Source organism: Musca autumnalis, unplaced genomic scaffold (assembly GCF_047663935.1).
Source record: "Musca autumnalis isolate F117 unplaced genomic scaffold, ASM4766393v1 scaffold_3, whole genome shotgun sequence".
NCBI lineage: Eukaryota > Metazoa > Arthropoda > Insecta > Diptera > Muscidae > Musca > Musca autumnalis.
The window spans coordinates 143,427,326-143,444,523 of NW_027411866.1; the positions used below are offsets into that span (position 1 = coordinate 143,427,326).

Consider the following 17,198-nt stretch of genomic DNA (forward strand, 5'->3'; position numbering starts at 1 on the left):
TACCAGGTTGTTGAACCCCCTAAACATCTTTTATCACAATACACTAAACACCCTATTTTTTATCTTCGGCCCGAAAGGTCTAAAAAATCCTATGGCACCATATGTTGTGGATGGAGAGCACGATAACTCTCGAACTGATCAACCGATTTGATCCAAAATTTGGCCTTCTCATATTTTGCCCGAACTTAGTTTTAGTTTTAAGATTGGCAATACCGGTCCATAACCTCCGGTACTTCCACCCAATATTTAAAAAAATTTCACTAAAATGGTATGCTCGATGGCCAATTTGGTCTAAATTTTGGATCTCCTAATATTTTGTACAAATTTAGTTTAACTTCTAAAATGATCACATCGTTCCTCTCCATAGGGTACCTCTCCACAAAAATTCAAAATTTGTGTCTAAGTGCAGTTTGGGGTTTTTTTTCAAAGATCCTTTGGAAATGTATGCCGATGCTTTTCGTTGTGGCCCTGTTTACAGCGATATTATGTTTTCCTGGTTATACGAAAAGATATGACTCCCAAAATAAGATCCACTTCCATAAAAGTTTCCTTCAAGTACCTACTCTCCAACACTTTTGAACTTTAATCCTAATCTGCATTTTTGTCGGCAAGTTCAAATGTCCAAAAAGGGCCACAAAATTCTGAAAAAAACGATAAATACATTCCATCTGGCTGTAGATGAATGTTTCAATTCACATAGGCTGATGTATACATCTCTGTCGGCAAAGCCGACTGATACTTTTTTACTTGTTTATTTTAATTAATGCTCAGAGAATATTAATAGCAAAATACAGAAGAAATTATTTATCTCATTTTTATTTGTTGACAAATAAATAATATATCAAATGGTCGAATGTAGAAATGTTGGGTCCATTACGGATTTTACAACCTCTCAAATTCAAATGTTAATTTTATTCACAATTGTATGACCAATCACACCCTTCAGTTATTCCATGTAATTAGGTAGTAAAATCTTTTCTCCTCCTTAAGAATGGTAAGACCTTTTAGTTATTTCATTTATTTTCATAACTTGTTTGTCTTCCTTTCTTATTCTTCGTGTACTTTTTGCGTTTTGTATACTTAAACATCTTTAAAGTGTTTCACATTATGCGATTGTGTTAACTAGGCAAAAGACACGTAGGACAAAAACCGTCCAATGGTGAAAGGGTCATGGGTATAAATAAGATTGTCTTTTAACTCATAAAGTGCTCTCAAATAATTGTCCACTTTAAGTGTGCTTACAAATTTTGAAGATTTATTCAAGTGTTTATTTTTAATTAATTTTTATTTTTCATAATCATCTTCTAAATATTCTTCTTTTCTATTTACAGAAATACTTCCACAAATCTGAATTCATCTGGAACACTTAAAAATTACAAGCATTTTACAGAAAGGTAAGCAAAATATTCGTTTGTTGACACTTTTAAGCTGGTATCCTTTCTCTTAGAAAATACGGAAGTAAGATATGAAAACAAAATATTAATTTTGTGAAAGATATACAAAATAATTTTGTATGTCCTGTGGTTTCAGAAAATAACAACAAAGTTGACTGGTCAGATAAGTTCCTAATTGTCCATTTAAAACTGACTTCTTGTGTTAAACTTGAATTTTTAGCAAAGTGGACTCAGAACTCAGATTAATATTAATATCCATTCAAAACCTTTAAGTTCTGGTGGTGTACCAAAACTAGCAAGAGTTCTAACCGTTTTCATACCCATCTATAGTGTAGGCGACTGCTTCACTCGGAAACCATTAGTCTATTGCGCCCAACCTGGATGGATTTGAATAAGATAAATTGAGTATTGAGCCATGATAACTGCTTGTTTTAATAAAATAAAGGATAAAGGTGTCTACGTTTGATAGGAAGGTGAGAGTATCTATCTCATATCTGCCCAGTATTCGGTGTCTTCTTGTTTGTAGCAAGAGGCATCTACAATGTAGATGTTCGATAGTCTCTATCTCTTTTACATTTTCACATAACCCACTGCAATTAGTTCCACAGTCATCCCATTTGAAATTAGAGATCTAACTCTACAGTGGCCCGTAATAAGTTTCACAGTGGTTTTCATCCTTGACTTATATAGTGATGGAGGGGTGGCTTTATTACTTTCGATTTCTCAAGGTAGATCTTACGAATTTTTTCCGAATTAGTAGCACATTGGTAGATTAATCAACAAGTAGATCGATATACTTACACCCAACTTGAGCTAGTTTATCTGCTAATTCGTTTCCCATTATATTAATATGACATGGAACAAGATCTGGCAAACTTTCGATTGTCTTACTATCGCCTTGATTTTGCTGCTTTACTGATAGCAAGAGCCTCTCCATGAAAAACGCTACTTAAGTAAGTGTTCGATTAATAGACCTATATGTATATTTAGCTATATCGTACAAATAAGAGTTAAGGCAGAGTTACATTAGGCAAATATTTGCTCCAGCGACCGGCAGTGTGCGCTTACTGAGAGCAAGTGAGCATAAATTCAATGTATTATTAACACTCACTAGATCTCAGTAAACGCACAATGCCGGTCGCTGGAGCAAATATTTGCCTAATGTGACCTTACCTTTACCTTCACCCTAAGAGTCACTACTTAGACAAATTACCGATAATGAGTCAAACCTGAAACCTGGGCATATAATCGCTAAGGCTACTCCTTTCATATAATTTTAGCTGACTGCCAACTAAGTTTAAGACCATCACATGTCCGAAATGTGGAGCTCTGAACAATCTTAACTCTCGGAGCTCTAAAATTGTACTCGCAGCCTGAAACTGGATCAGGAGTGCTTCTGATTAAACCGGTAATCAGAGTGTTTGCACACTTAACAATTTGAATAGTAGCTCATTGAATAGTAAAGGAAAGCTAAAAACACTTAAGGGGTTACGTCCACTCGCAAATTAAAAAAAAAAAAAAACAAGTAAAAAAGTATCAGTTGGCTTTACCGACAGAGATATACCCTCAGCCTATGTGAATTGCAACTTTCATCTACGGACAGATCGAATGTATTTAGGGTCTTTTCAGAATTTTGTGAACATTTGAACTTACAGACAAAAATGTGCATTAGGATTAAAGTTCAAAAGTGTTGCGGAGGAAGTACTTCAAGGATGGACCGACATAGTCCATTATGAAAGTGGAGCTTATTTTGGGAGTCATACCTTTTCGATAGATATCGCACCCACTATTCATTTCAGTGGGTCATGGTATAACATTTGGGCTAGAATGCCAGGAAGCATGAACTTGTCCACGGAAAACATAATATCGCTATAAACAGGACCACAACACAACAAAAATGTTTGACTTTTGCAGGGGTGTTACCTTAAGGAGAGGACCAATAAAGGTTAAACTAAATTTGGACAAATATTAGAAGATCCAAAGTTTGGACAAAATTGGTTACCTCGTTCAAGAAAGTGTATCGTGCATACAATTTTAGAGGAACTTTTAAATTTTGGGGGGAAGTACAGGAAGTTGTGGCCCGGTATTGCCCATCTTGGAACTGAAACTAAGTTTGGAAAAAAATATGACGAAGTGCAAATTTCGGACCAAATCAGTTGAGCAGTTCGATTGCTATAGTGCGCTCCAGCCACTACACATGGTACAACTTTCAGGCTATTTTCTCAGGAAGTAAAGACTTACGCCTGATAAAACTTGTACCACCGTATAGGGGGTCAGTGAATGCAAGTTGCTTCAAAAAAATCAAAGTGATTCGAGTGCTGGTCTTAAAGTGAACTTATCTGACATTTTGTGTGGGAGGTACCCGAAGGGATGGACAAATATAGTCCATATTCGAACCTGATCTATACCTGGTAGATACATATATTAGGATGTGTAAAGAATGGACCAAATCACTCCCATCAAGAGTTTTCGTGCGCACAAATTTTTCGAACATTTTTGAACTTTTGTGAGGGAGGTATCTGAAGGAGTGGACCGATATGCCTTATCTTCGAGCTTAAACTAAGTTTGGACAAAATACTAAGAAGGCCAAATGTTGGACTGAATCGGCAGATCCGTTCAGGAGTTATCTTGCGCTCCAACCACAACACATGGTGTCACAGATGTTCTTTTGCACCTTTCAGGCTATTTACTCAGGAAGTATGGACTTGCGCCTGATGAAATTTGTACCGTCGTATGGGGGGCAGTGAATACAAGTTCTTACAATAAAAATCAGAGTGATTCGAGGGCTGGTCCTAAACTGAACTTTTCCCAAATTTTGTGTGGGGGTACCAGAAGGAGTGGCCGATTGAGTCCATATTGGAACCTCATCTAAACCTAGTAGAAATTTCAGCATGTGCAAAGTATGGACTAAATCTGTTACTCCCTTCAAGAGTTATCGTGCTCAAAAATTTTCCGAACATTTTCGAACTTTTGTGGGGGAGGTACCCGAAGGAGTTGGCCGATATGGCCCATCATCGAACTTAAACTAAGTTTAGGCAAAATATTACGATACCCAAAATTTGGTTCGAATCGGCTGATCCGTTCAAGGGTTGTCGTGCGCACCAGCCAGCCAGACTGACAGACAGACGGACGGACATTGGTAAATCGACTCCAAATTGTCTGAAACGGATTTCGTCCAAACATACTTGGGTTCTAAAACCATTATTTCGATGAGGCACTTTTGTTTTGATTTCTTTCTTGTAAAAAAAATCATGAAAAATTGCTTTTTGGTGCTCAATAAGTGGCCACCAGTCCTTAAGTTTTGGTGTGGCCTTAGTGAATGTATTGTTGCAGTGATATGTGCGTGCCAAATGTCACATGTCGCCTTGTAACTACCAAGTTGCACTTAAGGGAATAATTTAGAATTTAGAACATATAATACCAGGTACAGAGTTTAGACCTAATCGGTTACTTCGACAGTTATTATGTCCACCAGTCAGTCCGACATAATTATGGACATGGTCAAAAAAGCATTTAGTTCGCCCAAGTCCAAAGCCTGCACATTATCGACTTAATGTGCGATAGAAGAATCGTTTAATTCGTCGTTAGGCAGTTGGCCCGCAGACGGTGAGGAAATTACTTACTATTTTCTTACTCATGGAAATTCCAATAGTTATACACTCCATGTAAATAAAAGAGATGTTTCAACTAGTTTATCGTTGGACATTCACACTGCTGGCTGGCGAGGAATCGTTTCACTGCTCGTAGTTTGTTTTTAATCGACAAAGTACTACTCGTTCACCACTATGAAACCCTAAAACTCGCTTATAATCGAGCTTGTTTCCACATTCTAGCCCTACTTATCACACGTTCATCGTTGTCGGTTGAACAACTGCCTAATTATAGTGTAACATTACAAAACAAACATTTTAATCAACGATTGTAGACAATTGACGTGCCCCACGGTTTTATTTTAGTCTAGTCTATGCATATGTTTATAATTCCAACGACTGTATCTATTTTATTATTTTTTGGTTTTTAGTACATTTATCTTAAACATTGCAATGTATGTTTAACATAAAACCGTTTAACTTAAAAAGTTTTTTACCTATTTTTATTAGTACATTTATCTTAAACATTGCAATGTATGTTTAACATAAAACCGTTTAACTTAAAAAGTTTTTTACCTATTTTTATTTTCTAGTTTTTATTTCGCATTCTGTTTAAATTATTTAGTGCTTCATTATTGCAAGGTTTCTTGCCCGTTAGTTTATTGCAGTCCAACTCCTCTATACGTAGTCCCTGCAAAGATCTTACTCTACTAACAGCCACGTAGGCTTGATCTTCTTCAAACAGTTTCGCACCTAAGTATACGACTGCGTGATCCACAGTGCTGCCCTGAATTTTATGTATTGTAGAAGCCCATGATAGTATTAAAGGCAACACACATCTGTGTGTATCGCTCCCGTTGTTTTGTTAACCTGGCTTCATATTCTTCAGGCGTTTCTGACGCTATCATCTGTGTGTATCGCTCACGTTGCTTTGTTAACCTGGCTTCATATTCTTCAGGCGTTTCTGACGCCGTCATTTGTGTATATCGCTGACGTTGCTTTTTTAACCTGGCCTCATATTGCTCAGGTGTTTTTGACGCTAATTGTTCCCGTCGTTTCTGTAATCGACTATTTCTATGACCTTCACTTTCTTTAGCTCGTTTTGCTTTATACTTTTCTTTCGCTTTTTGAAGCCTTCGTTTACGTTGTGTTGCAGCTTCTGTTTTATTTGTGTTTGTATTTTTTATATTTTTTACCATTTTGTTCCCACGAGTAATGGACATTTATACGATCGACCCCCCCAAGAGGTCCAATAAAGGGGCAAGGCTATGTACAACAAGATGCGCCTGAGTCTTGAGGGGAAAACGCTAACGACATATCATTCACCCTAATGCCATACAGTTCTCGGCGCGTTTTAAACTTTCACCTTAACTTGGGTGGTGTACCGCTAACGACGTATCATTTCTTGCCACCCTAACGCCACACAGTCCTCAACACGATAAAAAATCTTGACTTGGGTGGTGGATTCAGGCTGGATTAATCAGATACCTAAATTACAGATTCAATTTCTAAATTTAAATCTTAATTATACGCCATTTAGTGGCTGCGCCCATCTTAAATATTGAGGTTGTATAGTGCACTGTATTCTTCTTGTCAAGCCCTTTTATTTGGTACCCATATTGGTGGGATTGATAAAAAAATTGTTATCAGCCATTTGGTAGCGGCGGCCATCTTAGATTTCAATTTTGCATAGTAAATTGTATTCTACTTGTTGAGACCTTTCCCTTGATACCCATGTTGATGGGATTGATAAAACCTAAGTTATCCGCCATTTTGCAGCGGCCGCCATCTTGGATTTCAATTTTTTATAATATATTGTATTCTGCTTGTTGAGCCCTTTCATTTGATACCCATATTGATGGGATTGATAAAACCTACGTTATCCGCCATTTTGTAGCCGCGGCCATCTTGAATTTATAATGATAATGAATAAACATAATTGTATTGTCACCAAAATCCAAAGTGTATACAAAATTTCAGATTAATCGGTTGACAGGAAGAGGGTGAAATTTGAATTACTAAATTTGACCCAAGAATAAATAATAAAACAAACAGGGTGAGCTAAATAAAACCATTTAAAAAAAGACTGATTTGAAGTTTTTAAATGTTTATTGGAGGTAGGAACTCCTTGACCACTGACTCCTTTTAATGTTCAAACTTAACTAAACTAAAAAGCAAAATGTTAAAAATTTATTTGCTAATTCTAATTTTTAACTGGTACGTAAGTATGTTAAATTACACTGTACAACTCAAAAAATAAATTACAGGTAAAATCGGTCAGATTATGAGAGAGACCGAAAAATAGAAGACAAGTGTATCGGCGTTTTGAATCTTTACGTCGGGAAGTACTCTAAATGCGTCGGGGAAGTTCCCCCTATTTGTACATTTTTGGAAATATTCGAGTTAGGATTCCTCGGAATCCCTGCGTTTTAGCCATATAGTGTCTTTGGCAATATTACTACCAACAATGCGAGTAATTTTTTAAATGGTTTTATTTAGCTCACCCCGTTTGTTATACCCTCAGCCTTTAGGCTAAGGAGGGTATATACACTTTGATACGATGAAAATGTGCCTCATCGAAATAATGGTTTTAGACCCCAAGTATGTTTGGACGAAATGTGTTTCAGACAATTTGGAGTCGATCTAGCCATGTCCGTCCGTCTGTCTGTCTGTCTGTCTGTCCTGCTGGCTGGAGCGCACGATAACTCTCGAACGGATGAACCGATTCGGTTCAAATTTTGGCTTTCATAATATTTTGCCCAAACTTAGTTTAAGTTCGAAGATGGGCTACATCGGTCCACTCCTTCCGGTACCTCCCCCACAAAAGTTCGAGAATGTTCGGAAAGTTTGTGCGCACGATAACTCTTGAAGGGAGTGACCGATTTGGTCCATACTTTGTATAGTGTAAACTTTCTACCAGAGTAATATGAGGTTCCAATATGGTATCAATAGGTCCACTCCTTCGGGTACCTCCCACACAAAATTTCGGAAAAATTCAGTTTAGGGCCATCTCTCGAATCGCTTTGATTTTTGTTTTAGCAACTTGTATTCACTGCCCTCCATACGACGGTACAAGTTTCATCAGGGGCAAGTCCATACTTCCTGAGAAAATAGCATGAAAGTTGCAAAAAACCCCTATGACACCGTGTAAGGTGGTTGGAGCGCACGATAACTCTCGAACGGATCTGCCGATTCGGTCCAAAATATGGTCTTAGTAATATTTTGTTCAAAGTGTGAAGATAAGCCATATCGGTCCACTCCATCAGGTACCTCCCCCACAAAAGTTCCAAAATGTTCGGAAAAATTGTTCGTACGGTAACTCTTGAAGGGAGTGGCCGAATTGGTCGATACTTTACACATCCTAATATATCTACCAGATATAGATCAGGTTCAAATATGGACTATATTTGTTCACTCTATCCGGTACCTCCCACACAAAATGTTAGATAAGTTCACTTTAAGACCTGATATCGAATCACTTTGATTTTTGTTGAAGCAACTTGCATTCGCTGCCTCAATTACGATGGTAAAAGTTTTTTTAGGGGCAAGTCCATACTTCTTGAGCAAACTGCCCGAAGAGTGTAAACACTAGGGTTATAACTTTTTGCACTTTTTTGCAAATATCAAAAATACCACCACATAGCCGTGTAGAGCATGGACAACTATTATGAAATACGGTGTCAATTTTTCTCTATTGCGAAAAACGTTTCCGCACCAAATGCATTGAAGTTCTTAAATGCATTTTTTAATTTTAGCTGTTATGACAACATATTTGCTTTTAATTAATTTTTTTATTTTTTTGTAATCTAATTTAAAATCATTACCAAAGCGTTCTGGACCAATTTGTTCTCAAATCGCGCCATTTCGGAGCATTTTAGGAATTTTTGACACTATTGCAATTTTTGTTTTTTCTTTATAAACTCGTGACTTTTATGTTTATATTTATTGTACCTATCGGACAAGAGAATATGGTGTCATTTGCAACAAATTCGCCAAAGTTACAGACAGTTTTTAATGACTTTGCCTAGGAAAATTGTATTTTTTTCTATGAATATTTATTCAAACAAAGCAAATTTAAAATTATAAGTAGAAATAATATCAAAAGGGGTTTAGTAATTACAGTCGGCGCGGAAACTTTTTTCACCGAATCGATCTTAGAAACGCGTTTTCATTATTAGGACAAATTTCCCTACGTGGCACTGGTGTTGTATTTTTGTAAAAAACATATACGATTCTCACAGGTAAAGTCAACAAAAACAGCCTGTAATTTTGCGACTTCGTTGCAAATGACCCCATATTCTTTTGTCCGGTAGGTACAAAAAATATAAACATAAAATTCACGAGTTTATAAAGAAAAAGCAAAAATTGCAATAGTCTCAAAAGTTCCTAATATGCTCCGAAATGGCGCGATTTGAGAACAAATTGGTCCAGAACGCTTTGATAATGATTTTTAATTAGATTACAAAAAAATAAAAATTTTAATTAAAAGCAAATATGTATGTTGTCATAACAGCTAAAATTAAAAAATGCATTTGGTGCGGAAACTTTTTTCGCAATAGAGAAAAATTGACGCCGCATTTCATAACAGTTTCCCATGCTCTACACGACCAAAATTTTTAAAACCCCCTAAATACATAAGTATTTTGGGAAAAAATTGTTTCAATATATAGGCTGAGGGTATATCTCTGTCGGCAAAGCCGACTGATAATTTTTTACTTGTTTTATTTATTATTTATTCTTCGGTCAAATTTAGTAATTCAAATTTCACCCTCTTCCTGTCAACCGATTAATCTGAAATTTTGTATACACTTTGGATTTTGGTGACAATACAATTATGTTTATTCATTATCATTATAAATTCAAGATGGCGGCCGCTACAAAATGGCGGATAACGTAGGTTTTATCAATCCCATCAATATGGGTATCAAATGAAAGTGCTCAACCAGTAAAATACAATGTGCTATATAAAATTTAAATCCAAGATGGCGGCCTCTACAAAATGGTGGATAACTTAGGTTTTATCAATCCCATCAACATGGGTATCAAATGAAAGGTCTCAACAAGCAGAATACAATATACTATAAAAATTGAAATCCAAGATGGCCGCCGCTACCAAATGGCTGATAACAATTTTTTATCAATCCCACCAATATGGGTATCAAATAAAAGGGCTTGAAAAGAAGAATACAGTGCACTATACAACCTCAATATTTAAGATGGGAGCAGCCACTAAATGGCGTATAATAAAGATTTAAATTTAGAAATTGAATCTGTAATTTAGGTATCTGATTAATCCAGCCTGAATCCACCACCCAAGTCAAGATTTTTTATCGTGTTGAGGACTGTGTGGCGTTAGGGTGGCTAAAAATGATACGTCGTTAGCGTTTTCCCCTCAAGACTCAGGCGCATCTTGTTGTACATAGCCTTGCCCCTTTATTGGGCCTCTGGGGGGGTCGACCGTTTAAATGTCCATTACTCGTGGGAACAAAATGGTAAAAAAATATAAAATATACAAACACAAATAAAGCAGAAACTGCAACACAACGTAAACGAAGGCTTCAAAAATCGAAAGAAAAGTATAAAGCAAAACGAGCTAAAGAAAGTGAAGGTGATAGAAATAGTAGATTACAGAAACGACGGGAACAATTAGCGTCAAAAACACCTGAACAATATGAGGCCAGGTTAAAAAAAGCAACGTCGGCGATATACACAAATGACGGCGTCAGAAACGCCCGAAGAATATGAAGCCAGGTTAACAAAGCAACGTGAGCGATACACACAGATGATAGCGTCAGAAACGCCTGAGGAATATGAAGCCAGGTTAAGAAAACAACGGGAGCGATACACACAGATGTGTGTTGCCTTTAATACTATCATGGGCTTCTACAATACATAAAATGCAGGCCAGCACTGTGGATCACGCAGTCGTATACTTAGGTGCGAAACTGTTTGAAGAAGGTCAAGCCTACGTGGCTCTTAGTAGAGTAAGATCTTTGCAGGGACTACGTATAGAGGAGTTGGACTGCAATAAACTAAAGGGAAGCACTAAATGAATTAAACAGAATGCGAAATAAAAACTAACAACTAGAAAATAAAAATAGGAAAAAAAAACTTTTTAAGTTAAACGGTTTTATGTTAAACATACATTGCAATGTTTAAGATAAATGTACTAAAAACCAAAAAATAATAAAATAGATACAGTCGTGGGAATTATAAACATATGCATAGACTAGACTAAAATAAAACCGTGGGGCACGTCAATTGTCTGCAATCGTTGATTAAAATGTTTGTTTTGTAATGTTACACTATAATTAGGCAGTTGTTCAACCGACAACGATGGACGTGTGATAAGTAGGGCTAGAATGTGGAAACAAGCTAGCAAGCTCGATTATAAGCGAGTTTTAGGGTTTCATAGTGGTGAGCGAGTAGTACTTTGTCGATTAAAGACAAACTACGAGCAGTGAAACGATTCCCCAGCCAGCTGTGTGAATGTCCAACGATAAACTAGTTGAAACATCTCTTTTATTTACATGGAGTGTATAACTATTGGAATTTCCATGAGCAAGAAAATAGTAAGTAATTTCCTCACCGTCTGCGGGCCAACTGCCTAACGACGAATTAAACGATTCTTCGATCGCACATTAAGTCGATAATTTGTAGACAATTGACGTGCCCCACGGTTTTATTTTAGTCTAGTCTATGCATATGTTTATAATTCCCACGACTGTATCTATTTTATTATTTTTTGGTTTTTAGTACATTTATCTTAAACATTGCAATGTATGTTTAACATAAAACCGTTTAACTTAAAAAGTTTTTTTTACCTATTTTTATTTTAGTTACAAAATTTAACCTTAAAGCTTGGTCCCTTTTTCGAAGCCCCCTTTAAAATGTAGTCGAATCGGATCCGAATATTCTGCAATAATGTTCGCCATAAAATTTTACTATAGCGACTAGAATACATCATAACTCCAAATCATACCTGAAGGCCCACAATCTGCAAATATCAAAAACACGTTTTACTTTTAATGTTGTACTTAATGTATGTTTATGCCATGTTGTCCCACAAAATATCATTCAAGATGGATAACGCCAAAAAAATATTATCCGTTAATTTTTACTATAAGTCACCGAAGAAACGAAATATCTGTTTACATTATATAACTCCGAAATGTTTATATAAATTTTGCCAACAAAACACAAACATATTTTTAATGAAATTTATTTCGTTCATTTTTGGAAGTGATGCATGAAAGTTACATAAAACTCAGTTAAGGAAAAATAGTACCAAAAGAAGAAAAATTCTACATAAAATTTTACTGCAAGTCTCAGAATAAACTATTTATCTAGGTATAATACTTTTTATGCAAATAACACTAGAAATTTATTTACATAAAACACGTAATTTTGCAAAGTCCAATTAAAGTTTTCAATATTTTCCAAATATATATTCACATCAAAAATATAGTAAAACGGTTTAAATCGAGTGCACAACATCTTCTGGGCGAATTCATAACGAAAACTATCGATAAAATGTATTTAATGTCCAAGGAATGATTCTCTTGTGCTGTTTAACATCTAATAGAAAAAAGAGAAGGGACAATGTACGATATTGTTGAACTAGCTTTAAACATTATATATCTGACCACTAACCACACTCTACATGCGATATAACAGCTATTTCAGTCTCAAAATGTAGCTTAAGATGTCAAAATACCCGAAATCGAGTGGTATCTTTCTAAGGGGGCTTTTACAAAACGTAGACCTATGTACATATTATGTCCATAAGTTTTGATAGAGATGTTTCTTGATTACTGGCTGCCCTAAAAGCCAAATTATAGCTAATTTGACCAGAAAATGTAACTGAAAACGTCAAAATACCTGAAATCAGGCGGTACCGTTATATGGACCAAATCGTGGACCTACATATGTCCATAATTTTCGTTGGAGAAGTTTAGTAACCTTTGGGAAACTCATATCAAAAAACTGGTTGTTCGGTAAAAATGTAGAAAAATCCTTAAAATACCGAAATTCTGGTAGAGCTCTTACACGAAGCTATACCAGAACATTGATCTATATTGAAAATATGCGGTGGAGAAGTTTTTGACCACTGGGAAAGTGAAATCTCAAATAACAGGCAGTTTGAAAAAAAAGGTAGCTAAAATCCTCAAAATACATAACGTCGGGAGGTACCGTTCTATGGCTGCTATTCTAAAACTTGGGCCTATACTGACGTTTTTGGAGGAGAAGTTTCGTGACTGCAGGAAACCTTAAATGTAAAACTATGGGTAGTTCAGTCAAACGTGTAGCTAGAACCCTCGAAATATATATGGGGTCTAAACCAAAACATTGACCTATATTGATAATTTTCAGGAAATATTTAATTAGCAGGGTTGGCGTGATGAGGACTTCTATTTTGTTTTTCAAAATAGTCAGGCTTAATCCCATAGTCGTTGTTTTAATATTTTATTAAAACAACTTTAATTTATTAGTGGACAAAATTGGCGATGTTTACCAAGGGGTAAGGCAGGGAAGACTATAGTTTCAGATCTCGCCACATATCTTCATCAGTTCCCTAGTTTCTTCTTTTTCAACAAGAAACTTTTTATACACAAGTGTTTCTTTGCACACGTATCTATTTGAGCGAGCAATTGACACTTGGGTATAAAAAGTTTCTTGTTGAAAAACATGAAAACTGATGAAGATCTGTGGCCAATTTTTTCCACTCATAAATTAATGTTGTTTTAATAAAATACTAAAACAACGACTATGGGATTAAGCCTGACTATTTTGAAAAACAAAATAGGAAATATTTAATGTCTAACTACAAATAATTCGATCAATAAGTGTTACAAGAATCCTCAAAATACCTAAAATCAGGTGGTATCGTTATATGGGGGCTATACAAAAACATGGACCTGTGTTGACAATTATCGGTGAAGAAGTTTTGTGGCCACTGGGAACCTCGAATTTTAAATTACAAGCAATTCGGTCAAGGAATGCAACTAAAATCCTCAAACTCCCTAAAATCCAGACATATTGTTATATGGGGGCTATACAAAAACTTGGACCGGACATGGCTAGATCGAATTAGAATTCTATCCTGATCACGAATACATATACTATATATGATCGCAAATTAGTGCTTTAATGTGATACGAATGGAAGAACAAACTTAATATATCCTCCATACTTTGGTGGAGGGTATAAAAATCAGATAATAAATTTTAACGTGCATTTGACCTCTGCGACGTGATATCAATCTTATAGGATAAATATTTCAACTCAGATAATTAAATTCAATACATGTCTGCGAGGCAAGGATCGTCGCTTCCACTAGACCCCTTCTGCATACTCCGAAAAAATGCAAAATCCTTATCATTCTACACATTTGTTCGGCGTTTGCCTTCTTGTCACACACACTTTAGCACAAATGTTTCAAAGGTGGCAAGTAAACACACATGTTCTGAAACCGACTTTTACGCTCGGAGAGGTTATTTAGTATTTTAAGTGTCGTTATAAATGATTCAAGTAAATATATAACTAGAAATTTCTTCGTTCATTTTAGAATAAATTTTTAGAATGAATAAAATAGAAATGTTTATTTTATGGGCTCTACCTTTTTCGTGAGAGACCAGTTTATATGACGTGTTTATTATTTATTAATAAAATAGAATTTTCTCTTTAGTGGGTTAAAATCTGCTATGGTGGTGTCGGTTTTGATATGGTATGTCCTGACGAATATTGCCATTCCTTATTTATTGAACAGATTTACACACATATATGTATAGAGTAAAATTATGTACATTTACAATCAACAACACAATGGTTTACACATTTATTTACAGCAACAATGTCTCTTACACATGTCTTTACTTTCTTCTCTGTCGTAAATTTCGATATTTGCATTTTCACGTAGAATATTATATGTATCAACCTTTGAGCATTTGCATAAGACCGGTACTAACACTCTTTCACCTAAGACAATCAGAACATCCTTTGTATTTGGATTACGCTTGAGTCTGAGAATTCACATATGAGGAAGCACACACGATATTACAACAAGAAATCCATATATGTATGTACTAGCAAAATGCCCGCTACTTCGTATGCGGAAAGGATATAAAAAAACAAATAAACAATATATAATATGGAAATGACAAACACTGAAAATTTGGTCGCACTAATACCAATTTTAATCAATATTTATTTTTATCTTAGTACTGTACGTACCCCTTAAGTTCGATTTTCAAAAAGATCAGCCGTATCTCACCCTTACACACTAACAGCGAGATCAACGTTGCACACCAATACACACCCTAACTCCAAAAAATAAAAATTCCAGCACTGTCCCTACACCCAAAAACAAATTGAGTACCATTAAGTAATTTTCGTATACTTATGGTACGTATTTCGACAACATATCTCAGCCATACACGGACATTAATACAAAATAATTACAGTAAATTCCATAATAATTACAGTAATTCCAAATCTCAAGATTCCAGCTGTATCCGTTCGTCCAATTCCAAATTGTACCAAACTTAGTATCATGTCGAACTCTTCGTACCCATAAGTAAGATTTTCCAAAACTACCTCAATCCTTCACTTCAGGATTCAAACTCTATCCGTTAAACCAAATTAAAATTGTACTAAATTTAGAACAATTTAGAATTTTCGTACCAATTTTCAAAACTTCCTCAACGCAACAGGGCTACAATAATCATACTTTCAAATTGCAGGATTCCACCGCTATCCGTTCACCTACATACAAATTGTACTAAATTTAGTACCATTTAGTGCTTTTCGTAACCATAAGTTTGCTTTTTCAAAACAACCTGAATCCTAATCTTCGACTGTAATCGTAATTCCAAATTTCAGGATTCCAGCTCTATTAATTCACCCGAATCCAAATTGTATCAAATTTAGTACCATTTCTTTCCCAAACAAAAATTTTAGGATTCCAGCTCTACCCGTTCACCCAAATCCATATTGTACCATATTTAGTACCATTTAGTACTTCTCGTACCCATACGTACGACTTTTCAAAATTTCTTCAATACTACACTCCAACAGTAATCTTAATTCCCAATTCCAACACTATCCGTTTACTAAAATTCAAATTGTACCAAATTTAGTGCTTTCTGTATCCATAAGTACGAATTTCCAAAACTACCTCAATTCTACCCTACGGCAGTAATCTTAGTCTCATACAAATCCAAATTGTACCAAATTTAGTACCATTTAGTACTTTTCGTACCCAAAGGTACGAATTTCCAAAACTATCTCAATCCTACACTCCTACAGTAATCTTAATTCAAAACTTTAGGATTCCAGCTCTATCCGTTCACCCAAATCCAAATTTAGTACTACTCGTAATCATAAATACGAACTTCCAAAACCATTTCCTTATTTCAACGCCATTTCCCAACCTTGATTCCCATACCAAATTTGAAGATTCTAGCTTTATCCATTAAAAATATGCAATTGGTACCAAATTTAGAAACTTTTAGTACTTTTCGTACACTTATAGGTCGAGTTTCTAAATACCCTTTGGTACATCTTCCTAACTCTCCATCAATGACCACTCGTTCAAAATTTCAGATTTCTAGCTCTTCGCGTTTGCCTGATACAACGGAATCCATATTTAGTACACTTTAGGACTTTTCGTACCTTTCTACGACGAATTTCCAAAAACCCCTTTACACAAAAACAAATTGTACAAAATTCTGTACAATTCGATTTTCCAAAACAACCTTAATCCTTCACTTCAACAGTAATCATAATTCCAAATAACAGGATTCCAGCGCTATCCGTGCACTCAAATCCAAGTTGTACCATTAGGTACATTTCGTACCCATAAGTACGAATTTCAAAAACTACTTCCATCTCAATCCTATACTCCAACAGCAGTCTGACCAAATTTTCAGGATTCCAGCTCTATCCGTTCCCTCAAATCCAAATTGTACCACAGGTAGTACCACTTAGTACTTTTCGTAGCCTTACTACCTCAGTCCTACACTCCAATAGTAATCCTAATTTCAAATTTCAGGACTCAAACACTATCCGTCACCCGAATCCAAATTCTACCTCTATAGCCTACCGCGAACGGGTTGCAAATTCTAACTCTTTCCGTTTACTAAAATTCATACTTTAAATTAAAATAAATAAAATTAAAATACTTAAAATTCAGGATTCCAGTTCTATCCGTTCA

The 17,198-nt window shown here is 35.6% G+C and overlaps 1 long non-coding RNA gene across 1 annotated transcript in view; it reads left to right on the plus strand.

The window, feature by feature from the left end:
- Positions 1-17,198, plus strand: part of LOC141397852 (uncharacterized) — a 172,078-nt gene that overhangs the window by 37,749 nt on the left and 117,131 nt on the right. The window contains exon 2 of the long non-coding RNA XR_012411528.1: positions 1,332-1,394. This is a non-coding gene — a long non-coding RNA (uncharacterized lncRNA). The remainder of the gene's footprint in view (positions 1-1,331; positions 1,395-17,198) is intronic.